Source organism: Cimex lectularius, unplaced genomic scaffold, assembly GCF_000648675.2.
Source record: "Cimex lectularius strain Harlan isolate CLEC.00 unplaced genomic scaffold, Clec_2.1 scaffold9, whole genome shotgun sequence".
NCBI lineage: Eukaryota > Metazoa > Arthropoda > Insecta > Hemiptera > Cimicidae > Cimex > Cimex lectularius.
The window spans coordinates 216167-242801 of NW_019392733.1; the positions used below are offsets into that span (position 1 = coordinate 216167).

The 26635-nt window shown below is 34.9% G+C and overlaps 1 protein-coding gene and 1 non-coding gene across 3 annotated transcripts in view; one reads left to right on the forward strand and one right to left on the reverse strand.

The window, feature by feature from the left end:
• Window positions 1-26635, forward strand: part of LOC106665399 — a 621066-nt gene that overhangs the window by 82543 nt on the left and 511888 nt on the right. The window lies entirely within an intron of this gene.
• Trnan-guu lies at window positions 436-508 on the reverse strand. The gene has a single exon. It is a non-coding gene; the product is annotated as a tRNA-Asn (tRNA).

The window sequence follows — 26635 nt, forward strand, 5'->3', positions numbered from 1 at the left end:
AGAGAAATGTTTAGATTAAAAGATATCACGATTTTCCGACGCCAGGACGTGATATCTTTCAAAATCGATAAAAAGCGAAATTACTCTGAAATGGTTGAGAATCGGACCATGGACAATATGAACTTTTTTGTTCATTTTAGGGTGAAGAATCTACTGGAGAAGTTTGTAGCACGAGTAGCAATTCACCCTGTATATATATACACACACATTATATTTAGTGGTCTAATGTCTAATTTACTTAATAATAATAATGCTTTATTGAACTTAAGATAGGAAAAAAGACAATTTTGATTTCAAAGCATTTAAGGACATGGATCTTGGATCCGTCTGCCAGAGGTAGTTGATTAAACAATCAGAAAGGAAAAAATACACTGAATTAATTCTTTCAATTAATTAATCTTTGTTGTAAGGGTTTGGTTGAAATGAATCAGCTAGTACCACGAGTGGGATTCGAACCCACGATCTGCGGCTAAACACGCCGCTGCTCTACCACTTGACCTATCGTGGCTTTGATCCACTCGGACACCACTCCCCTTCCCAACCTACATGTTTATATATACATATATATAATATGAAATAGCGTTTAAAACCGTCATGAATTGTTGTAGGTTTTTTTTATAATTTATGTCTCTTTAGAAATTAATATATCCAGAATGGACGTTTATGTATTGGGTTCACCTCGAATTGAGACATGAAATACGGACCGGTGCGTTTTGATATTTTTGGAGCTCATTTTTTAAATCTTAGGAGGGCGATTCCTGTTTCTCAACAATTGTCACCACACGCCAACTTCACTCCATCATTGGAAACTTATTTATCTCCAGCCTTTCCACGGTTCGTGCTAACTGAGCTCGGACAATGATACAATGGAAAACAGACGGTCGGAAATTCCCATTGGTGTCGTTTTTGAAATGGAGCCAAAACCAGTAATTGAATTAACTGTAATTCCGCCTTTTACTTTATACCCATTCCAATTCGAGGTGAACCCCGGGGCAAAAGACACAAATTGGTATATACGGGGGATCGGCCAGTTGATGGGGGTCGAAGTCAATTTTCTGGAAAATGCCTCTTGTAAAAGGCGAATTGGGTAGGAAGACGTTCGGAGAATCATCAACCGGACGAGAGGCTTTAGAGGGTATCTTCGTTAGACATTCAATTTCAGAAGAAACACCGTGGTGTTATCGCCTCTGGAGATTGGCACATCTCGTAAGTATAATCCAGCAGTCTACTAAACAGGAAACAAACTCAAAAATACTTCTTGATGTTTTCTTTCCTAAAACTCAAAATCAAATGTTTCAACGCTTAAAAAAGTATTAAAAACCGAAAGCAACTGTTTGATGATGATTTTGGTCAAATAAAAGTCAAAAATGGAAATTTTAAATTATCAAGGATTAATATTTGTTGTCGTATGTGCTTTACCGACTATTTCAACTTTTGACTGTAAAACTGATTGATAAAACTTTCGCCCAGATGAATTTTCACGCTCATCCCGATTTGCAGAAACGGCGCGGATTGGTTGGACGTTCTGCAGAAACGGGCCCAATATTGATTTCTCTTGTGCGGATTCATGGCCCTCGTTTGACACGATTTAAGCCGCGGCATTATAGTCGGAAGCGACTCTGGCCTGTTTCGGTTGAATAAAAAGCAGAGGGAAACCGTAAACTTTATTACGGTGACGGTGCACTTTTCAGAAAAGCTTTTCTCTCCTACTCTGACACAGATTTTTCTTTTGTTTTACTTAGCAATGAGCAGCTCATCATTCATTGAACGTCGGCGTTGTTATATTTCATGGTATCGTTTTTTTTTTAAATATTTGTTTTAAGTTGTTAAATCACATCCTAAGAAAGACTGTTAGGAATTATAAAGTTAAAAAAATTAAATTGTATTCATATTTTGGAAAACCCTTATATCGGATTGTACCCCAGTTACGACACAATTAAAAAATCCAAATATTCTAGGATTATTTATAATTTATTTACCCTTTCTTACAGGGCAACATCAAATTTAGAAAATTATCTAAATCTTAGCTAATCCTATGAGTTTAGGGTAGGTGCAGTGTTTTTCATAGTATGCATTGGCAACAATGGCTTTTTTGGGCCCCATTCTACAATTTTCAAGTTGAAATCATCTTCAACTCTCCACTTCACTGCATCTTGTATCAATTTTTAGATATGCCAAGCATAGAAATTGTTTGGGGAAGGTGTTGTTACACTGTTTCTGCCCGTGTATTGCCAATAATGATTTTTTTGGCACCAATCTGAAATCACCATCTTGAAATCTTTTATCTACAACATGGTTCTTCATCCCACCACACTGTCTTATATCGATAGTTACAGTTAGTAATATAACATCATAACCATTTGATCATTTAACCCTTTCTTGCCCAAAGTTGCTTCGGAGCAACGCCAACTTTAACAATTTTGTTTAAGGTTAGCAGGAAATTCCGTGAGTTCAGGGCGGAGGGATTGTTAACGGCTTTGTTGCGTAAGTTGTTGCGAGTGTTGTGTTGTTCCTGCTCTGTTTCTGCCCTTCTGCCCGTGTATTGGTAACATTGACTTATTTGGCGCCAAACCCAGTTTACGTTTTAACAAAATTGCTAACAATGATCTTGCTTTAAGTCAACGTTTAGCCCTAAAAGGGTTAAGCCGTTTCTTAGATAATAAAATTTATCTACTTAATTATATATCATATCATTATGTCAATATCCAAAAAATTAAATTGCCAGTTTGACGTTCTTTCCGAAACAATAAAACAAATGGAACAAAACAACTAAAACTTTCAATTAATTATACTTTTCTCTGCCATGACTTTAGATAAAAAGTATAATTAATTGAAATAATTAATAAGATCAATTAACACTGCTAAACATATATGGAATAATACAACTTACAATATTTGAAATATGTTTAATAAATAAAGATGTTAAATAACAATTTTCTTTTCTGTCTTCAGAAACAATTTTTTTTAACAATTAACGACCATCCTTACTGGGTTTATCCGAGAATAATTTTAAAAAAAGTAAAGTAATTTGGCCACTTGTCTGCGACATCCGAAGTACATTCCGGTAATTGTACTTACTTACTTACTTATGCAAGCTTTTTTAAGTAACTTTTCCATTCCTCTCACCGAATGGGATTCCGTCCCCATTCCAACATGTAGGATGTTTCAGACTTGAAATCATGGCAGCTTGTTACAGCTAGGAAAATTAACTATTATCAGAAATCATACAGCATAGAAAACCAAATTTTTTTGGCAAGTTACTAAATTACAATTTAAACCATCCACATAAAAAAATTGACGTATACACCAACTATATTATAGAACCCATTGCTTACCTAATGCTAAACTTTGGCCTGAAAGGTAGATTTTTTCGTCAAATTAACCTTTTTTAATTTCGAAATTTAATTGTAATTTCTAATTGACTCTTATTAACTCCAAATTACTCATTCTTATTTTCAAATGAGCACTTCTTAATTTGATATTAACCCTGTTTTAAACATAAAAACCTAAGAAATAGTTTAAAATGTAAACTCCTAAAGTAACCTTCCTGTATTTAAAAACATTAAATATAAAATGATAGGACGCTTAGAAAATCATATGAAAAATTATGTACAATTAAGCAAAAAGAAATGTCTCCCCTTTTGATTTCAATTTTTTTAATTCAAAACAATTCTTAAAAAAACAAAGAATTTTTCACATTTCGCAAATTAAAAAAATTCCTTTTATATTTAATTTTATGTAATTTTTTATTTTAATTGTATTTAATTTTCATGTGGTCTTACAAGAGTCCAATTAATTTATATTCAAACAAAATACGCAAACGGGAATTTTACTTCACATACCTGTATTTAATACCACCTTCTCCTAAGTGCCTTTAATGCTTTAAAGAATGGGTTACTTTGAAATTAAAAAGAGACTATTTGAAATTGACAAGAATAAACTTGAAATTAAAAGAGATTTTGTCGTTAAAAACAGTTAGTATTAAAAGAAAAAAGGTTAATTTCACAGGAAAAAAAACTGTATCAGGAATTTTAAATGTTACTTTACAAGTTTATATTTTGGACCATCGCCTAAGCTTTTTATTGATAAATAAAGCGTTAATTTCCAATGAAAAAGGGTTAATTTCAAATTCAAAAACTACTCTTTGATATTAAAAAGAGTTAATTTGATGGAAAAAGCAATATTTGGGGCCGAAATTTCTCATTTGATAAGCATAATAAAGGTAACTTTACAGTTGAAAGCTATATACAAGGATTTTATTTTACATGTTTATATCCTACAGCATCTCTTAAATTTTTCTTGCGTCAAAAACGGGCTAATTTGATGTTAAAAAGTGTTAGTTTGCAATTAATAAGAATTAATTTTAAATTAGAAAGTTCATTTTGGACACGAAAATTTTAATTTGAAATTAAAAAAAGTAAATTTGATATTATTAAGGTTATTTGACGTGACAAAAGTGGTAATTTAAATTTAAAAAACGATAAGGTTGAAATCTAAAACAATGTTAATTTGAATTTAAAAGGGCTTAACTTTCACTTAAGTTGAAATTAAAACTGGTAAATGTGAAGTCAAAAGAGTTAATTTGGAATTAAAAGGGTTAGTTTAACAGAAACTAGCAGTTTTCTAACTTGTTAACATTTCGTTGTTTTGCCAGGTTGTCGAATTAATAAAAAAATAGAAGTAAACACATAAAACAACGATTTTCTCGTTAATCAAATTAAATTTTGAAAACATTTGTTTTTATTGTTGAAAAACATACATAAATAGTCTATGAACAATACATAACTACTGGCTACAATCATGGTCTGCACTAATTTAAAAATTTGTAATTTTTATTCATTCTATTCCAATTTCAATTGACAAGGCAAGAAGACAAAGTTCTCTGAGACAAGACAAATCCCTACGGCGTTCTACAAAGGAGCATGTACCCTTTATACTGTTGACCTGATAGATCCCAACACGATCCATACGACCTACGCTGAGGATAGATTTATCTCAACTCGAGACTCCTCCAATATCTAGGAGCATCTTGTGCTCATTGAAGAATGGTGCAAAACGTGGAAGATGAAAAAGAACTTAGGACAAACGCACCCAAATTCACGTTAAACAATCAGCCTTATCCACGTCTATATGTCAACAGTAAAGAACGACCGAAAACCCAACAAGTAAAATACTAAGGGGTAATCTTAGACATTCCGTTCCCGAGAACTCATCGTCAACAAGACAAGAGGATCTTTAGCGTCCGCACCTAGCCTTTTCGGCCTTATCGGACGTTTTGATTCTCAAGATGAGAGCTGACGCACCTCCGCATACGACGGAATGGTGTTACCGTCGCAGCATTGGTGTAGAGGCGCCCCAGTCTCTAAGGGCCGAGACAACCTCAACCTAACAACCGTTTGTCCACTCCGAATGGTCGGGCCCGCATTGTGCATCGGGTCGTATGCCGCACGCAAAGGGATAACAGGCCGAAATACATCAGCCTGTTCTCCCGCGTACTCCCTAGATAGAGAAGGCCACTCTATCTCCCTGAGTGTAGGGGCTCCTCTAGAGTAGAAACTTCCGGGAACGCCCCCAACTTTAGTTTAAAGTGGTATTGCTAACCACACCGTAGATGAGCACCGCCTACGGTAAAGTCTCTTATCGAGCTCAGCCTACACCTGGCACGCGCATTCGAGGGACGCCATAGGCTCAGCATAGGTGGTCCGATCGTTCGCTTCCCCAAGGGTACCACGCCGGTCATAAGCACAACAATGCAAAGCATACTCGAATCAGAGACACCGATTCACTACCCGCTTCCATTCGCTTACTTACGCATTCGAGGGACTATAGCATGATCATTACGTACTCAACGCTTACACGCTGTCGTCCGGTCGCAACGTCTCCCGTGAAGCAATGGAACAATGTTTGTAAACCCCAGCCTCTGAAGATGATCTCAATAAAGATCGAAACGTTGGCACGATAAAGAAAGTGGTTTTCTGAAACCTACATCACACCAGACCGCATCTCACGATTTCTGAATAATTATTTATTTATAAATAAATGAAAAGATAATCAATACTATTCTTCCAGTATTTGTAGAAGCATTAGGTTAAAAATCTGGACTGAAGAGAGACGAAATTATATTAATGAAGGTACTTTAAAAAATGTAAATAACGGAAAAGAAAAAATTCTCACTTAAAGGTTTATGTATTTCAAATACATAATGAGCTCGACCCGAAAAACAATTCTGAATTTACCTCAGCGGAATGAAGAAAAAGGGAGAAGAAAATGCGGTTTTTAAAAAGTAGGCAATTTAAATGAAAATTGAACTATTAATAACCGAATCACTGGAAATTGAGACTCCGCCCGTTCCGCACCGGTTAAAAGATCAAAGCTGGGAGTCCTGCTTTATACCTCTTAAATGGGGGGGGGTTCATTTCATAAGTTTCAAACTCCATTTTCCTTTTATGAATAAACGTTTTGACTAAATGACTGACAATGGTTTCGGACCTGTTGAACGAGTGAACGCGTCAGCGGATTAACATCATCTGTTCGTTTAGGTTTAATTTTCCGCCATTTTCGGCAATAAAGCTGACAATTTGTTACGAACTAGATTTTAAATAAATCTTACTAAAGAAAAATTAAAAATCATACTGTTATACAAGAAGCGAAAACGTTTATACATATCCACTTTTTATTCATTTTTCAGAAAAGGACCATACTATAAATTATTGGGTTTTTCACATGAAAAATTCAGTTTTCTTATTTTAGAATTTCATAAAAGAATAAGCCATTTTCTTTTGTTTATTACCAACAAATTTACGGATTAAAATAAGCAGTCATTAACCCTTTTGGTAATAGTGATGTATTCAAAGCTAAATTCCTGGCCCTCAAAGAATAATACAGTGAAGGAACCTTCATTTATACAGACGGTTCGAGGGTCAGTGAGGGGGTCGGCAGCGCAGTATACTGGGAAAAACACACCAAAACAATTCCTCTCCCAAAGGCTGCAAGTATCTTTATCATCAAAGACCGTCATAGTAGGTAGACACTAGACAATGCGTCGTAAGCTTGAAGAGGGTGTCAGTGTTTTTATCTATGTATTTGTAAAGTAGTTAACGTGCTAAATAAAGAATGTACAGGATTTAGCGGTTCCTGACTTACTTTACGATGTCCCTACATTTCAGTCAAAAATACTCTGATCATTTTTCGTTTTTGTTAGTAACATCCAGAAATCGAAATTAGTTAAATTGACCTACCTCAATATACCTCAGAATCATCTTTTCATTTCAACTCGATCATCCGTGACCTTAACTCTATTTCCCTCGCTACCAATCTTCCTGGTGGATGGGATGTCGCTGGCCTCACGACCAACTGCGGACATAGAGCATCGGGTTTATATCATGCAAGTCGATTGGGGGTCACATTTATATTCATCTTATTTTGTTTCCTTGTAACATGTCTGCTTATTACATAAATTTATGTAGTTAAAAATATATATATACAGGGAGAGTCATTTTTTGATGCACCATAGGAAAATCAAAGTTGGTGCGTCTAATTATGACTCAAAAGGAGATTGTTACATTTATTTAATTTTTTTACTTTACCAGAAAAAAATACTCTTAAACCTTAATCAAATTAATTTGTGAAGAATTTTTTTTAATTTTTACATTGTGTTTGAATAATGTTTTAATAATATTGGTTTTGTTTATTTTCCTTCCAACCTACTAAAACTAATTTGTAACGAATGATGCGTCGCCTATTTTTTGGTACGAGACTAACAAAATAAAATGTGCCGAGTCATAATTAGACGCACCAACGTTGATTTTCCTATGGTGCACTGAAAATTGACTCACTTTCTTTTATTAATCAAAGGAAATAAGCCTCGAGTCAGATTTAAACGCATCCACGTTGATTTTCCAATGGTGCGTCAAAATATGATTCACACTGTATATATATATAGTAAAAAGTGAAAAAAAAATTACCTTGAACCCTGCGTGCACTGGAGGAAATGGAGAGCGACTGTTTTGCATTGGCAACCTGTTTAATTTGATACAGTAATTTGAAACTACTTCCGAGCTAATGTTTGCTTGGGTATCTGAAATATGTCTTTAGTTATGCCAAAATTGAATTGAGCACATTATTAGGATATAATTTAAAAAAAGTTACTTAATATTTACTTTACTCATAGAATTAGCACTGAAAGTAAACGAACAACGGAAGAAGGATTCAGCTTCAAACTATGATTCTTTCGGTCTTTGAGGATTAATGGATTTTTAAGCGAAGGATGTTTTACTTCCTCGCTGAAAAATAATGTGCGAATTGTGCAAAAAGGAAACAGATGCTCGCAGAAGTGTTTCTGGGAACACTTTTCTTGATTTCACGTGAAATTATGGTGTTCCATCACGGGTCAGATTAACGTAGGGCTATTTATTTGTCGGTCCCTTCGACCCCATCCCACCACGTCTTGTAACGATTCGACTGATGGATTTCTGGCAATTCCTCCATTCCATCCCCCGTGGACCAAATAGAAACGAAATGATTAGACCTAATGATAGCTCGAGGCTCAATTGAAGAAGTACCACAATTAAAAAATGTCAAAAAGAAGTCCGAGAAGCTTTCGAGTTTGGATTAATTGCCATTTTCTTGTCTGTAGGCTTTTTTGTTAAACGGAAACCGAACTTTCTTAACAACTATTATTTGAGAGGCAGTCTCAACATGACACGCAAGGATGGCACAATTACACAGAAGACAAACACTTTGAGCCCTGAAGATGATCTCAATAAAAGATCGAAACGTTGGCACGAAAAAGACAATGTTTTTCTGAAACCTAAATCACACCCGACCGCATCTCACAATATCTGAATAAATATTTTGCATTGTATAAATTCACTTTTCCACATCCAAAATGTATTTGTTAAATGTAAACAATGTTTGTAAATTCCAGGCCCTGAAGATGATCTCCATAAAGATCGAAACGTTGGCACGATAAAGAAAATGTTTTTCTGAAATCTACATCACACCAGACCGCATCTCACGATTTCTAAATAAATATCGATTAACGGTCACTAATCACCACACATACTATTAATGTTTTATCTGTCTTTCCTGAGGGTTCCGCCATCTCTACAACCTCAAATTAACTCTTATAAATCTCGCGACAATTGAAAAAAATAAATTTATTGTTTATAAAGAAATATATATATAGAAAGCCCCGAAAATGAAAACAGGACACCCAAAGACCACGTAATATTGGGTGGCTTCCTAGTCGCTTTGTGTAAGGAGCTGAGGACAACTTTTAACATTTAACTATCCTCAACATACAGGTTGTCCCATTAACAAACGTAAATACTTCAGGAGGTTATCCTAAATGTCAATTGTGACTAGAAAGCCTCTATTGCCGAAAGTCTGATTCTCAATTGTACTGGAGATATTTCACTTTTTATGTTACTTCTACCTTTCACAACTGTCAAGAAAATACAACATATATCATAAAATGTTAATACTGCCGTAAATTTGGTCATACCAATATAAACATCAGTGAAAACGTATGGAGACTATTATTTTTGTATTGAAACCGGTCGTTAAAAAAAAGTAATTTGAAATTAAAAAAGACATGTAAAAGTGAAAAAGGGTAATTTGAAAATAAAATGGTTTAACTTGAAGTTATAAGTAAAATTCAAAACAGATATAATTTTTGTTAAAAAGGTTAATTTGAAATTATAAAGGTTAATTAACCTAAGCAATTGATTTATTATTTGTTATGCAAAATATGGTTAAGATGAAAAATTGGTGTTACCAGCTTGACTCGGATCCACGACATCTCGATCCGCATCCTAGAGGTACAAACTAATCATCCCAATTTACAAATTTTTTGCAACAGAGAGAACACAGAAACTCGTAACTAAAAAATGCGTTTGCATAACTGGAGCAAGGAGAAAATGTATGGCTAAAATACCAAGATTGATCCCCCTCCACCATATAATAATGAGTAAAGTGCAGAAAACAAGAGTTAACAACATCAAAGAAAAACATTCAACAGGGTTAAAAAGTAAACTAGATAGAGAGTAATAGCATAATGCAGGAACATTCATCCGATACGTATGGCTCTTACAGTCGACATGAAGAGGTTTGAGCTCAAGCAAAATCTCGAATTTAAGTACCTTAAAGCAAATATAATATGTATAAAAATGGGAACGAGGGAGAAACCCCTCTGTTGAGAACAGCACCAACTGTTGTTACAGTGAAGGATCTAGATCACAACAAGGTATGCACGCGGGCACTAGTAACCTCAAAACCTATGGGAAAGACTCCGTTATCTTCCACTCTGGAGTCCATGCAATTGAGAAATATGTACTCAGTTCAACCTGAACAAAGGTTACAAAAACAAGAATACCTATATCATGTCATTAGAACATGAGGCTGAATTGCAAAATTAAACGAAATGGATTAGGTATGCAAAATAAAATCACCCTCTGTTGAGTACCAGGGCAAGTGGTTGTAGAAGACAATGAGAGAGCGGACACCTTTGTAAGGAAACCGCTGTTAGGCCCAGAGCACTTCTGTGGCATACAAAATCAAATTCTTAGTAAGTACCTTAGACAAAAAGACACAATGGAAAATGAGGAAACAGTGGGATTCATTGTACATAAACAATCCAAGAACCTTTCAGCACATTTTGGAAGGAAAGGGACTATAGAACGCATCAAAGGAAGCAAGAAACAACGTCGAATCCTAGCAGAATTCTTAACAGGATACTGCAGACTGAATTGGTATCTAAAGAAGATTGATGTAACACAATACGGCACGTGCAGATTCTGCAAAAATGCAGAGGAGACACCAACACACCTATTACTAACAGACTCTGGAAATATTTTGGGATGTACAAAGTAACCATTGAAGAAATTGAACCACTGAAACCGGGCCTACTAATCACGTTCTTCCATGAACTAGGACTCTCCAGCGTGCAGTAAGTAGAGAACGGGGATACAAAAGCTCTTGAAGGACGCAGTACATTACACACCCCGAATATGACATCTTCTCTACTTCTAACTAATAGTATTTGAAATAGATTTTCCGATTAAGATGAGTTCTTATTACACGGAGTACATGATAAAAACATCCCTTAATTCAAAACTCATCTCTAAAATTTTTATAAAAAAAGATAAAGATTCATTGTCCCTTAGTTATATTGTGTTTTTTGTGTGTATCTTTCTTTTCTTGCTTTTCTCCCTGCGGCTTCGATTGTATTTACAATTGAATTTTATTATTTCTGCTGAACAATGAGCAAAATCGTTATGTACAATAGAACTGGTTCATGTTTCGAACAAGAAAACATTGTAAAAGAAAGTACAAACTATCCAGGAGACGCAATACAAAATAAATCGAGAAAAGGTGGAATTATTCAAATGGAATTTTAACTCAGGAAAGAACGAAATTTTGTAGTAGCCACCAGCGTATTTATTCATTCCTATTCGCGAATGCTAATCTTAATCTCAGCCGGGTGAAACTCGTTCGTCTAATTTGCATTTTAGTGCAGGTAACTCGGACGAAGGTAGAAAAGGTTTCCAAGAAGGGAGAATTCCCCTGTGGGAGCGGTTGAAAGTTGAAGGGGATTGCCCCTGGGTGAAAAGGGTGATTAGCAGTCGACAAAAGAAAGACGAGGTCGTGTACTAACTGCTAACTGTGCTGGGAGGTCGATAACCGCATTGATGATGATGGGAAATGTGCCTTCAGTTGATAGGGAGAGCTCGATCTGTACGATTCCGTGTTAGACGTGCATTAATCATTTTTCAGGGACCTTCACTTCCCACAGCATTGCCTATTTCTCACCGATTCGCTAATCTAGCGTGAACTAAATAGACAATGTTCTGTTTTTGTAAGCTGTTTTGTTTTTAACTTGTCCTTTGAATTAAGAATGCGTGGAAAAAACCTGCTTGCTGTAATTTTCTTCTCCATTACTCATCGCTTGGACTTTCATTCTTTGATTTTATATTTGTTTCCTTACAGGTAATTTACGTGTGTACAAGTACAAAGGGTTATCTTTGTGTAATGTTAGAGCGTTTATCAACCAGGAGAAATAGTGGTATTATTGAAGAAAACAGGATTTTTTTTTATTACTAAAGGTTCTTTGGTTGGAATCTTTCTGTGCTAAATTGCTATTCTTTTCACAATAAGACTCCGACTCCAGTAGCGTCTTGGGTTAAAGGTTTCGAGTGGAAACGACATGACAGTGTTAATTTAGAGTGTTAACGCCAATTAATTAATGCTGAATTTATTTAAAAGGATCGCGTTTCGTTAATCCGCACCTGTTTATTGTTTGGCTCAGTGAGTTGGCGTCGGCGGACTACCGTAGATAAGAGAGTCAGTCGTCTTTCGATCGTTGTTCCGTCGAAGTAAATTTTTTCGTTTTATTCCACATATCATCGTCACCATTTTTCTTCATTCATCATCAATATCATCGCCATCCTGTTCATCGTTGGATCGTCGTTTTATGAGGGAGGTGGTACCACTTTATTAACTATTTCGACTGTTTCTAGCTAGTATGGTATGGTAGAAAAGGATACTAGGAAGCGGGGTTTGTACTCCCCAGGCACTGAAGCCTTCTGGCTTATTGTACCTTCCTAGTTCCTTAGTTCAGTCAATAGACTCAGTCCTTCTTCTTAGAAGCAACAAGTCATTGACTGTTGCTGCTGCAATTTGATTCCCTAAGTTTTCTCCATACGTTAGGTTAAACCTCCATTGAGCTGTTGCTTCGCATTCGAAGATGATATGGGTGGCTGTTTCCTCTTCCTCATTACATAATCTGCAAATGGGATCATTACTGTATGTTCCCATGTTGTGTAGATGTTTTCTCAGATGCCAGTGACCGGTTAGTAGTCCTACCACTTCTCTGAGTTTGGCCCTCTCCAATTGCAGCAGTGATTTGCCAGTCTCGTTGAAGGTTGTTTCATCATAAGTTTACTATGTCTAGCACCGTAGAGTTTATCCACTTCTCCTTTTGTTTTACTTGGATCCATTCTGCGATGGAGGATTCTATATTTGTTTTTGTTATCCCAAGTATACGTTCGGGACCTGTGTATGGTCTTGCAGATCCTCCTCTGGCCAGTCTGTCTGCTTTCTCGTTACCCCTTGCTAGCTAGTAATATCAATCGATTCGTAAATCGTTAATTTAAGTTCATTTTAATTTTACTTATTTTGAATTCGGATTTTATTTTTATTCATTCATTTGAAGTTCACAATCGTTAATTTTTTTTAAATTGGAAGTTGAGAATTTATTTTACTTTATTTACTTGAAATTTAAATCATTCATTTATTACTTAAAATTATATGTTTTTTTTAATCAAAGAAGATTTATTGACTTATGTAGGCGCCGTCAGATAGGGCGGGCGCTGGTATGGTCGCGAAACCAAGAACAAAATAATAAAATAAAATACAATTAAATAAAAAACCAATACCTGAGGTGACTGGTGTGTAGTGTTCGTCTATCTTATTTTCGGTACCCAGCAATGCAGCACCTAAACCCTCAACATAACCAACGCCCTGGATAATATGATGGCTTAGATTATTACAATACCTGCTAGGTTCCGTCCGAACTTTATCTATCGGCGGCTGGCGGACTTTCCAAATACTCCAAATTACCATCTAACAATTAAAAATAGGGGTCCAAGAATTGATCCATGAAAAACACTTATGTCAGTGTGTGCAAATTTTGAAGTAAATGCCTGGGTAATATTATCATATTTGGTTTTAATTGAAACATAGGTTATTCTGTCGGATACGAATGAATAATCCACTCTAGTCCCATTCCTCTACAACAAAGAATCGAAAGCTTAAATAGAAAAAGGAAAGAGCTGATACTTCCTATCTTGAATCCACACTAGTATATACAAAGTCAAAGACTTGACCACCTGTACTAATACTTATTAATAAAAAATTTTTTGTTATATTTACGTGGATATATCTAGCAAAATGAAGTGCCCGACAAGCCAAAATTTCTCTCTTATTTACAAATATCGGTATAGTTCTTTTGAGCATAAAGGAAAATCAGCGTGTGAGCTTAAAATTCCAAATCCTTTATAAGATTACCACTTATTTGTTAAAACAGTAAAAATAAACTAGTATTCTATTATATATTAATTACGGCAGTATTTCCTGAAATCCACTTAAAATTGTATTGCTTTCACCCCCTTGCTACAGGTGATATGAATATTCATTCGTAGTAAACAACTTGTATCTGTACAGTTCCAGGCATCGTAGTTTTAAGCCGTACTTATGTTTTGATTTATTATCCCAAATGCACATGTATTTCTGTTTCGTTATTATTTAGGTTGCTTTGTTTATGTACGCCGAAAATCGCAATAACGCTCGTAGTCAATAGCCAAAAGTAGGCTAGATAAATAAAAATAAAATTGATTGAATTTCTTTTATATTATGTTGTAAAAGCTGCATAGATAACAAGGAAAAAACATGGAGTGGATACGCTGTCAAGTGATAGCACTCCTAAATCAGACATTTTCACTCAATTACTCGCACTCTCTTAGAGCACGACTCCTGGGCATCTGTCTTTTTGGTGCTTGCTTGGAAGACGAGAAGAAAGTTTGTGTCCGAGGGGATTAGAAGGGATTGGAGGTTCGTGTAGATTTTTCGGTAGCTGGATTATTCAAGTTCGTTTAAAAATGGAACATATAATATTTACAATATTTACAGTCGGGGAAACACCTCCTTATCCCTTAAAAATCGGAACAGGGAACCCAACAACCCACTCTCGTACGAAAGGACTGTTTTATGTTGAGTGCAACGCCTAGTCCCTAAAATGGACGAAGGTGTGGAACTACTCGACAAAGTGTGACACACTGAGCAACTTTTCCCTACAAGGGGGAAACCTGCGCGGTTTCTGCCCCAACGTTCTTTTATTGCGTTGTGCACTGCTCATACAGCGTCACGGGGCCGGATCGCGGGGGTTCGATCTGGAGAGCTGGGCCACCTCGTCTGCACGTTCGTTGCCCTCCAGCCCGACGTGTTCGAGTACCCAGATGACCACACCTCCTCCGGTTCTCGACCTTTTAAGGTATTCTGCGGTAATGTTGCCTGCTTACAGAGGTTTGTATGTGGTGTGTTGTGGAATGAGGTAAGCCGTTATCTATGACTCCCGTGTCTTTAAAGGTGTTCATAGGTTTATCTTATCGTCCCGAACAGATTGGAATCTTTCCCAATATAGTGGCTCGGATATGAAGGATGGATTTTGCCGAGGAAAGTGCGGAAATCATTAAAAAGTAAATATTTCTTACAGATTTTGTTTGCTGTTTCATCCTAAGTTCTTATCAACTCCTCCAACCTTGCCCGAACAGTCAGATAGTGTTTTGACCTAAACACTCCAATACCCAGCAAATGTTTCGCGATCTGGCCGCATATCCTTATCTCTCGAGCTCAAAGAATGGTGGGGGGGGCTTTTTTGACGAGGCGCAAGGGTTATCGCGGGTGACATAAAGTCTTCCTGTACAAACTTAAGCTCCAATACTCTCTACCATATCCTTCCTTCCTACCTGACGGAACGATGATTCAGAGTCCGCTAAGGATCGGTCTACCGTCTATCGGTCTACTGTCCTCTGGGAGCAGGAATACCTTAGTACCGATCCTTTACCTCCTCTACCAGGTATCCCAGTACGCAGATATCCCAAACTGACCCTCCACTATCCTTGCATCCTTTATCGACAACATAGCGGTGCTATCCTTTGAGCCAGATCCCACAATTGCTTCGGAGGAGCTCCAGACATATGTCCTGCAAAAGCACTCGTGCATCACCTGAAGCAAAACCCATCACGATATTCGTCAATAATGCTCCCATACAAAAACAGTCCATCTAGACTTAAAATGAACCTGATACCAACACCCACGAATAAAACGACAGGAATTAAACAAACGTTTCGCACTGCTATATAGACAACTGGCACATACATCTAACGTTTCAAAAAAACAAAAACAAATTGTCAATTTACAAGATAATACTACATACTACTCTAGACGTTCGGACTAGAACTACACCGCTAAACTTTTCCAGCATCTGAAAAATGCATTCTTTCCAATCCAAAGTCTTCATAATGATGCTCCTTACGTCCCTAACAACGATGGTTGTTAACTTACCTATTTACACACAAAAATATACAATTTTTTGGAAGATCAAGTTGGTCCAATTGGACGTGCGCGCTGTATGAAGCTTTGCCTTAGCCACAAAGAAATCTCAACATATGTTTTTTGTGAACAATATTGTTGTAATCATACAGAAACATGTTTTCTACAATAGAAACATTGTGCTGACTAAAGAAAGTTTCAAACTTTTTCAATACAGTGTAGTAAGAAACTTCAGTGATATAATACTGTTAAATACAGGCTGGAAAGAAAACAGTATATGAAAGGAGAATATTTATGACATTCACGTTCTTCTGTACAAACTTATATTTTGTTAACATTTGGTATAAGTAATATAATAAATTGCGCGTTTTAAAAAAGGTCATAAAGGAAAAATGTTTTACGGATCTCTTTAATTTTTTTTTCACTTTTTCTTTCGTGCCAGGGGGCGGCGTTGTTTTACCCGTTAATTACAGCCGGAAGGAAGCGGCCCCTCTGCAGTTCCTGTTTCATTTTTAACTCGGATCCTCATATTTGTCAGAAAACGGCCAAAGGCAACCGACGACAATTTTACCTCGGAAACACGTTTGCCGGCGGATCACGTACGGAAGGGACTCGTGAAAGTCGCTACTAGAAAACTCAATCGTGTCGCAGTTTTTTTCCATGCCCCCAATGGAAAATTCGAACTGGAGAAAAAACCGCATCACGCTGGCCGAATAGAGAAATGCTGAAATCTTTCTTTCATAGTTCATGGAAATTTATATGTCAGGGTGATTGCAGGTGGTTTAATGAATTTTTTATTGAGACGGAATTTTCTTTATTAACCGCACTCTCAAAATTAAACACTTTCTCACTGGCAATATCTTTATAGCTAAGTCATTACCCTCAACGCGACCTAATACATTTTCTCGGTCACTAAAAATACTTTTGATATTAAAAAAGCGAATTTTTTTTTACATTTAACATTACTTTTGTTAGACTTTGGGGTAAAAAACATATTTTAACATTTTAAGAAGAGGATGTTGTAAAAACTGGACTTTTTCAACGTTTTTGTGTCCCTAAAAACACAAAGACTTGTTATAGCAGTCAGTAACATAATTTTTTTTTTAAATTTCCAACTAAACTAGAACTTAGTTATAAGGATGATCGAAGGAACCTCAAGGTTTGTAAGAAATGAGACAAACGTTATGATACACTAAGAGCTAGCCAACTCAGATAATAAAAGGCTCAATTTAAGCTGCACTTCAGGATGAAGGATCCTACTAATCCCACAGTAGTCAAAGTTGTGTAGTAAGCTGCACCTGGAAGAGATGATCCTTTAAAAAGCCCCAAAGATCTACTACTAATGTAAAATTATTGAAATGGAATTAGATTATGGATGTGGTACACAAGGTAGCTTGGAACTTCCAAAACGTTATTCCAGTCATACAGTCATACAGGTCCAATTATTTTCTTCACATCCAATTACGCCTTGGATGTCGCGGATAGAGGTCAGAGCTATGCATTTTTTCTGGGCCATTAATTTTGGGTTAAAATTCCATTGGCCAGGGATTCCAACCCAGAACAGCTAGTCTTGCAAAACCACGTAGCCACCGCCCACCTCGATGCAACTGTAAATATTAATGGTTTTATCTTTTTCTGATTTATTTATCATTATATATTTATTATATTTTTGGTCACTGCGTCAAATTTGTATTTGCCAGCTAGCTGTTGGTATCATAGATAGTGAAATTCGTGTTACTGGGCGACGTAGGTTAATAGGTTAAAATTTATTTATTTATGTCTGTAAAATTTTAGAAAATCAAATTTTTTCATAAAAATTTTTCTTACTTTTAATTTTTTGCGAAACGGTGTGAATATAGAAACAACTCCACGGATGAACCTGATGAACGTTCGTATGAGTTTATAACGGTATAAACGACACAATCGAACAAAAGCCTCAGTAAATACTTAATAATGGGAGAAATAAACCCAAAGGTTTTTAACTATTTAGTTGTACTTTATTTTCATTTATTTATATTATACTGATTTAATAATGAAACAGGGTTAACATAGCGTAAAAGAAAAAGGATTCCGCTTTTAAAAAATGTGAATACGTTCAATTAGGATAAGATTTAGAATAATTATGCATTTTTAAGGGTAAAAATTAACATCACCGAAACAAAAAATTACCCCTCCGATGAATCCAGCCAAAAATTTTATATTTCATTCTGAAAAAATCGTCTTTTTTTATTTTACAATCAATTATTACCATTCTGCTTACTACTTTTTTATCATGCGTAGAAAAACAAATTAACTGATAGTAATTTTACAGAATTACATGCAAAACAAAAGCAGAAAATTGTATTTAAAATAAATTACTTGAATTTTCTGAATGTTTTTGTTTATTTTTTGGCTCTTAGGATCCATTGGAAAGAACGTTCGGGCTCGTTTCTGAAATTATTATTATTGATAACACCTCATCAACAAATATTGTTCAATTAAAGCCAGTGATCCCAAGTCCGAAATGTAACAGAATATTTGAGCTTATAACAATTTAATTGTGTTTTTAAATTTCACTTTTAACATAAAATGTCATTTAATAATTTATTGCGAAAAAGTGAGCTTTTCACTGGTTTTCTGTTTGATTTGGTATTTCGTTATAACATTGAATTTGTTTGTGAACGAGAGCTCACCCCCTCACCCTCAATGGGGCTTGTTTGTTGTTACTATCACGATATTTCATAAACTCAGGGCTGAAACCTGCACTCATTAACATAATTTTCAACCAAATTATTGTTTGCATTTCGTGCCCAAAACAGAGATGAGAAATCATTTTGACAAACTAATTACGTCCACGGCCATCAAGCAAGACGACAATTATAACAAACCGTTACAAAAATCTTACATCGCTTATTATTTTTCTATTTTTTTAAATAATATTCACCTACTTGAAGAATGCGTCAATTGCCCCGACGTCTAATGATACGCCGCCTCATCACTGTAATGGTCTCGGGTTCGAATCTCAGCGATCCAACATATTTTTATTTGTAATATATTAATATTATCGTAAAATTCACCATTAATATAATGTTCAAAACATACTTTTATGGTAAAACCGCCAACACTATTTCATATAAAATTGTAAATATACATAACATCAAAATATTAATGGTATAAAAAATTATGTTTTTTTTTTAGTTTATATTATCAACTATTTAGTCTTTTATAATGTTACTCGAAAGATATTAACATACTTAAAATCACAATTTAAACTATTACCTTATATTTTATATATAATTTTTATGCATACTATATTTGATTGATTATGGCGTTATATGTTTACATTATTTCTATCAAATGTTAAGTACATAATTAAGTTAGCAATAAGATTGAGTTAGCAATCACAAATGTTATTGTAATTACACGTTGTTTCCATATATTTTTCTCTCTTTCTCACACGTCATCTCTCTTTCATTCTATTTCAATCTTTATATTTTTTCTATATATTTCTATTTCTCTTTCACTTCTATTTGCTATTTATTCAGAAATCGTGAGATGCGGTCTGGTGTGATGTAGGTTTCAGAAAAACATTTTCTTTATCGTGCCAACGTTTCGATCTTTATTGAGATCATCTTCAGGACCTGGGATTTATAAACATTGTTTAAATTATACATATAAGATATGACTATGAATTTATACAAAGATTTATACAAAGTTTGTCTGAATGAGACATAATTGAAAATAAACTGCACCAATAAATCACATTTAAAATATAATAAATCTGATTGTTATTAGGTTGAGTAAACACTTTAAAAATTAGTTATTTCACCAAATTATTAAAAAATATTAATTTTTTCTAATAATTATTTTTTTAATTGGCCTCCTAATTACAATAAATCAAATAAAAACTTCCCTGAGTTATTAAATCTGTACCATCTGTCATGTTTTAAATGAATAAATTTCTTTCCAATCGGTATAGCTCATTAATTCAAACCGAAAAGAATTCCATTTCACATGTAATGTTCAAATATAACCCGTGTACAAACAAAACAAAAGTTCCTAAAAATAAAACTCTGCATAACGAATACCCTCCCCTGTATTTTACACAAACATTCCCTCTCTCTCGCTCTCTTACATACACTCTCTCTTTCTCTCTCGTAAGTATGTATTTGAATTTTATTATATTATATTTATTATTTATATATTTGTTTATGTACATATGTTATTGTTTATTTATTATGTTAAATGAGTGGTGATTAGTGACGACACGCAAGAATGGCACACTTACTCATATATATATATATATATATATATATATATATATATATATATATAAACAGATATAATTGGTCAAGCGGACCACGAAAAATAGTGAATGTATATGTATTACCCTCCTCACTCTCTCTCTCTCTCTCCTTTGTGTTTATATTCCTCTCTCTCACTCTCGCTTTACTTTCTCTCTCGTTTCTTAATCTCTCTATCTCTTCCTGGCTCCCTCCTCTCCTCCTTCTCTCACCCGAGCGCGTTTAGAAAGAATGCATCATTTTGCTACGTCCCTTGTAAACCAAATTCGTGGGTTTCAACGAAATGTTAACCCGAGGTGAATATATTATGTATCACAAAAAAGAAGGTTTTATGTCACGGGAAATTATAAGCCCCCCCCCCGTAAATCCTTAAATAGGCAAATATCGTGTCTTCTCATTTGTTTCAGATTATCGCCAGATTATCCCTATTTAAATAGCGCATGAGGGGTAGAAGGATGAAAGGATTAACTAGGTATATAGTAGCGCTTGTATAATAGACAATTTAAGGCCAGAATGTTGAACAATTTGATGGCCTGAACATAAATAAAGTAAGTCAACGACTAGATTGGAAAATTAATTTAATTTTTATTTTTATATCTGCTATAAATTTATTATTGATTTGTGAAAATATAATGTATAAATTATGACAGAGGATTTTTTTAATACATTTATTGAATTAAGAAAGATCAATTCCAGAAAAATGTAAAAATATATAAAGGCAATTAATTAATTCGGAAAGCAAAATTCAATACAAAATAAAAAATTGTAACAAGTAAAATCCATCTTTTACACTCACTAATAAATATAATAATAAAAAGAACAAATGCTCTTCAGTTCAGTCATTAGTGTATTTGTTTAAGTGGATTCGCCCTCGTAACTTTTAAGTGGTCTAGTCCTTTTCCGGCTTCCGTTAAAATTTGATTAAAATTGTTAATTTAAAACATTACTTTTATTGGCCTTTTGGAATTTCTTCCCAAATAGCCAACAAAATTGTCGGTATTTGAAGACATGTATTTATTTTTCTTTCTGGTGTGTTCTTTCCAATTTAATTTTTTATCTAGCTTCATGGTGGTTTGTCTACTACTTTTGTATATGTACGGCTAAAATATACGGTTTTCTGGTACTTCATTTTTCTCTTCCGAAGTTGGCAACAACAAGTTGTGGATGCATAGAAACCTTCTTCCACTGAGTTGTCGGTTTGTTCAGCCTTAAACGAAGGAATGTTATATTTTCCATATGTGGAAGGGTTGTAAACAGCAGAAACGTTACAGGCTTTAGGACGTTGCCTTGTACTAAGCCAGCCTTCATGTCTACGTATTATTATATATTATAATATATTTATNTCTATGTTTGTGGCGATATATATGTTATGTATTGTATGTTGTGTATCTATTCTTTAATTGACAACCTGAGGTACTAACAAGAGGCTAGCATTTTAAAATAATGACGTAATATACAAGTAAAAGCAGAGAGTCAGTAACCAGATCGAGATGCTCAAATGGCTGCAGTTCAATACAAAATACGCGAGAAAGACAGGAAAAAGAAGGAATACACGCGGAGGGCCGGCGATGACCTCAGCTGTTTGTCGGCCCATAAACCTTCCACTTTATATATATATTATTATATTATAAATATGTAATTATAATTATAAATATAATATTATAACTATATATAATAATATTGTACTTCTTAATACTACCTGGAAAATATGTTTGTAAGGAATGTGATACAGCTTGTCTAAAGTTTATTATTGGTTAAGGCTCAAAGGGGAATATTTGATCGTCCCGAGCGATATAATATAAGTCTTTTGATAAGATGCTTGGCTCCAAATCCAAACTGGTAAATTACTAAGTATTCTTTTTCAACATAAGTTTCAACCTTTTCAGCACTCAGTTTTGTAAGAGTTTTGAGGTTAGTAGAAGCAATGAGTTGGGACTGTAGGTTAAAAATCTATGGTAGCTTAGCTGGTTTTCTTTTATGGCGATTTCATTGTTACTCATTGTACTGATATTATGTACATACCGAATCTTATTGGGGCGCATAAATGTGTAAATGGTAAAATATCTCTTTTAAGAGAAGTTTTCTCAAAATATCTTCTTTTATCAGGTCAAATCCTAGAGCTTTCCATGGTTTATTCCAATTGACATCGTTTTATTTCCTACTTTCCTACAAAAAATGGATTTGTCTTAAATAATGTAAAAGTATGTGAAATAAAAATTGTTTACAATGATTGAAAATGTCTTACGTCTTGTAATTTATAAGTAAATCTAAAGTCAGTGGAAGCAATGAGAATGTAGAATGACACATCGTGTGGTAGCATAACTGGTTTTCCTGCCATAGTGTTACTATACCGAAACTATGTAAATATGGGGTTCAAAAGTTTCTATTTGGTCAAAGGTAAAATTGTCATCAATTTCCCTTAGTTTGTTTGTAAATATTTTTTTAACAAGCTTTGTGAGATGTTAACGCTAAATTTATTCATTTAGTACCATATTTAGTACCAAGGCTAAGGAAAAAAAATCATAAAATTAAATCGCTTACTCTCTCCACATTTCAAGATATTGGTATTATTTACCTTCAATTTCTATTTACTTTTAGTTTTTTAAACAAGATCGTCGAATTTTCGAGTAATTTCAAAGAAAAAGTCTGGCAAAATATTGATAAAATAAACAAAAACTTGCAAAAAGCAGGTAAAAATGGATATTTATAACGTATAATATATTAGTATAATTTATTATAAAATGGCAAAAAGGAGGGAAAATTCAAAAGGTCGGGTTGAGATGGGAAGTTGGTGTCTGAGTGGATCGAGGTCACGATAGCTCAAGTGGTAGAGCAGCAGCGTAACAAGCTGAAGATCTTGGGTTCGAATCCCGCTTGTGCCATTGACTTTTTTATCTCAACAAAAACCTTAATTAATTATAATATATTAATTGGACAAGCGGACCACGAAATTAGTGAATTTAGTTATTTATAACGATTGAAGATTGATTTGTTTGTGTTAATTTATTGTAATGAATGTAATTTATTAGCGTGAAAGGAAGGGGTTGTTTATAACCCCACCTCGAGGAATATCAAGTACTCTGGGGTGAGTGTGACGTCTGGAGAGTAAAAGTAATATATTAGCGTGAAAGGAAGGGTGAAAGGGGTTGCTTATAACCCCGCCCCGAGGAATATCGAGTACTCTGGGGGAGTGAATGTGACCATACATCTATGTTTGTGATGATGTATATATATGTATTGTTTCTATTCTGTATTTGACAACCTGAGGTACAAACGAGAGACTAGCATTCTAGGATATCAACGTAGTATATATTTGAAATCAGAGAGTCAGTAATCAGATCGAGACGCTGAAATTCTCTGGTCTAAAACAAAATATGCGAAAGAAGAGAAAAAGAAGGAAAACACGCAGAAGGCCGGCGATGACCTCAGCTGTTTGTAGGCCCATAAACTTCCCACTTTATTATTATTATAACGATTCAATAGACACCCTTTTAAGGATTGTTTACGGCAAGTTTAATTTGAGTATATTTATTTATTTAAATTTTTTGTCTAATGTGAGTTTTACACTTCCATCAACATAAATGCAGTGAATAACCAACCGGCTAACTTATTTTACGAATTTCTCACCAGCAGTCATACCGACCTCCGATCGTACTGTGGTTTCGAACAAACAACGCCTCATTTGTAGGTATTCCAGTAAAAAGTATACTTATTTATTTATGGTGTATTTAGTTATTTTTTAAAAACAAAATACCTTTATTAAAGCAAAACCGTCGACCGACGTGAAAATCACGGCTGAAAAGCTTCACTGCAGGAATGACTAACGGTATGTGCGGTTTAACATAACTTCCGCGCCGGGACTTAAAAGCCGCCCACACACGATTTTCAGCCGGAATGCTGTCGTCTCCTCACACCTTACTTAATTTTCCTAGGTCACTAACCACTCAACAATGCACGCCCTTCCTTCTTTTTATGTTTCATTTTCTTGTTTAAAGTTGAAACCGTGTCTCGAGGAATTAAAAAAAACTCCACAAATTAGCAAATAAAATTGAAGCATTCAGCGGTGCTGTTATCTTTTATATACAGAAATTATACATTTATGTACCCTCCCAGACAGATTACGCCATTTATGAATCGACTGACGTATTTATATGATCCTCCATCAAATGAGCAGGTCTTAACCCTAACCGTCAATAATATCGTGAAAGAGTTTTCATTGCAATATCATATTTTTTTCCTATGCTTTCACACAAATTGTCAATTCCTCCCACATCCAGTTATCAATTTAAAAAAAAAAAAATGTTTCATAACTATCTGCAATTTCTGGTACAACATCTAATTTGATGATACATAGATATATTTACAACTATTTATTTACAGGTTTACATTAAGGGGAGCAAATAATCAACATTATTCTCCTACTTCATGAAATAAATTTTATTATTTACTCCTCAGAAAGGAGGTCGGGGTCATCTCCTCTTAAAACGCCTCTTGGGATTGACGAGACGGATACTTTTGGTCAAGGCTTAGGCGAAAGAGACTAGTAGGGTGATGGAAGAACTTATTGTGGAACTTGGTAAGGATAATAGGAAACGGGTTTTGTGCTCCTCAGGCACTACAGCTCAATCCAATCCTTTTTCTTAGATGAATCAGATCATTGACTGTCGCTGCTACAATTTCATTCACTAGATTTTTTTTCGTATGTTAGGTTAAATCTCCATTGAGCTCTTGCTTCGCATCCGAAGATGATATGGGTGGCTGTTTCCTCCTCCTCTTTTCATAATCTGCACTTGGGATCATCATTGTAAATACCGATGTTGTGTAGGTGTTTTCTCAGTTGCCAGTGACCTACCACTCCTCTGAGGTTAGCTCTCTCCAATTGCAGCAGCGATTTTGCCAGTCTCGGTGAGTGTTGTTTCAACGTAAGGTTATTGTGTCTAGCGCGGCTATTGTTTATCCACTTCTCTTTTTGTTTTGTTTGGATCCATTCTTCGATGTAGGATTCTATCTTTGTTTTTGTTATCCCAAGTCAGTGTTGGGCAAAATTAGTCATGTCTAATGATTAATGATTGATCACTCAGACAGTTAGTCATGATTGGTAGTAAATGACTAATTTAGTCATTAGTCGCCATATGTGATTGATGGATAAATTAGTCATAACTAGTAATTAAATACGAGGCATGACTAATTTAGTCACAATATAGTTAGTCATTACTAAATTTCGCAGATTGTGGTTACTACAGCTGTGTCATCAAAGATGCAGTTAGGTGCATCTGTAGTATAAAGGATTGCTCTGAGACGCTGCCCTGCGATTCTGCCGCGGCCATAGAGCAGGATTCGGAGTAATCTATTTATAGAATAAACTTAAAAAATTTCAACCAGATTTTTACATCGCGATGTCAACAGTTTCTAATTGTTTATAGTCCGCTAGGGTATTACTTGTGATAAATCTTTTCAACTTTTCTCGTATTGTTGATACTGGATTTTTCTAACTATTTACATACAAAAAATTAATGTTTATACTACACGCTAATAAATTATGATTTACAAGTTAAAGTTACACATCAATGCGGACATTTGACTGAAGTGTTTAATCGACTAGTAAAAAACTCCATTTTTCGTCTTTAAATATCAGAAAAAAATGATTTCTCTTCAAAAATTTGTATTTTTAATTTTATTGCTAATTCTTTTGTATCATGTCTTGAACAACTAAACAGACTGCTTGGGTCAATTATAGATTGTAACAAAGAAACTACGCGCTATAAAATATTAATTTTTCCAGCAGATCTGTTGGGTATCACAAATTCCCCAAGCCTCTAAATACAACTCTAACCTCATCCGACACTAATTTGCCACGACGGCACTGTCCTGAGTTCGAAACCCGGCAGAGCTCAAGGTTCTTTAAAGGATGATAAGATGAAATTTGTAAGTGTAAAGTGGTTCTCTCCACGTAGGTAGTTGGAAGTTAAGCCCTCTCCTATGAAAGGAATTACTTTACTTTTACTTCTCTAAACTTACCTTCGACAATCAACCCAACTTTCATCCAAGACTCTTCACGCTTTTTGAAGCTCCATCCGTTCGTAACATCCTAACCATCCGTTCAAGTCTACGCTTCTATCTCTCACCCTTGAATCTACCACATCGCCAGGAACCAGAGAAGTACTCGCCTCCTAACCAGTCATGAAGAAGAGTGTCTGTTTATTCCTTGAAAACACGATAATGGAGCTAAGTGATTTTATTCT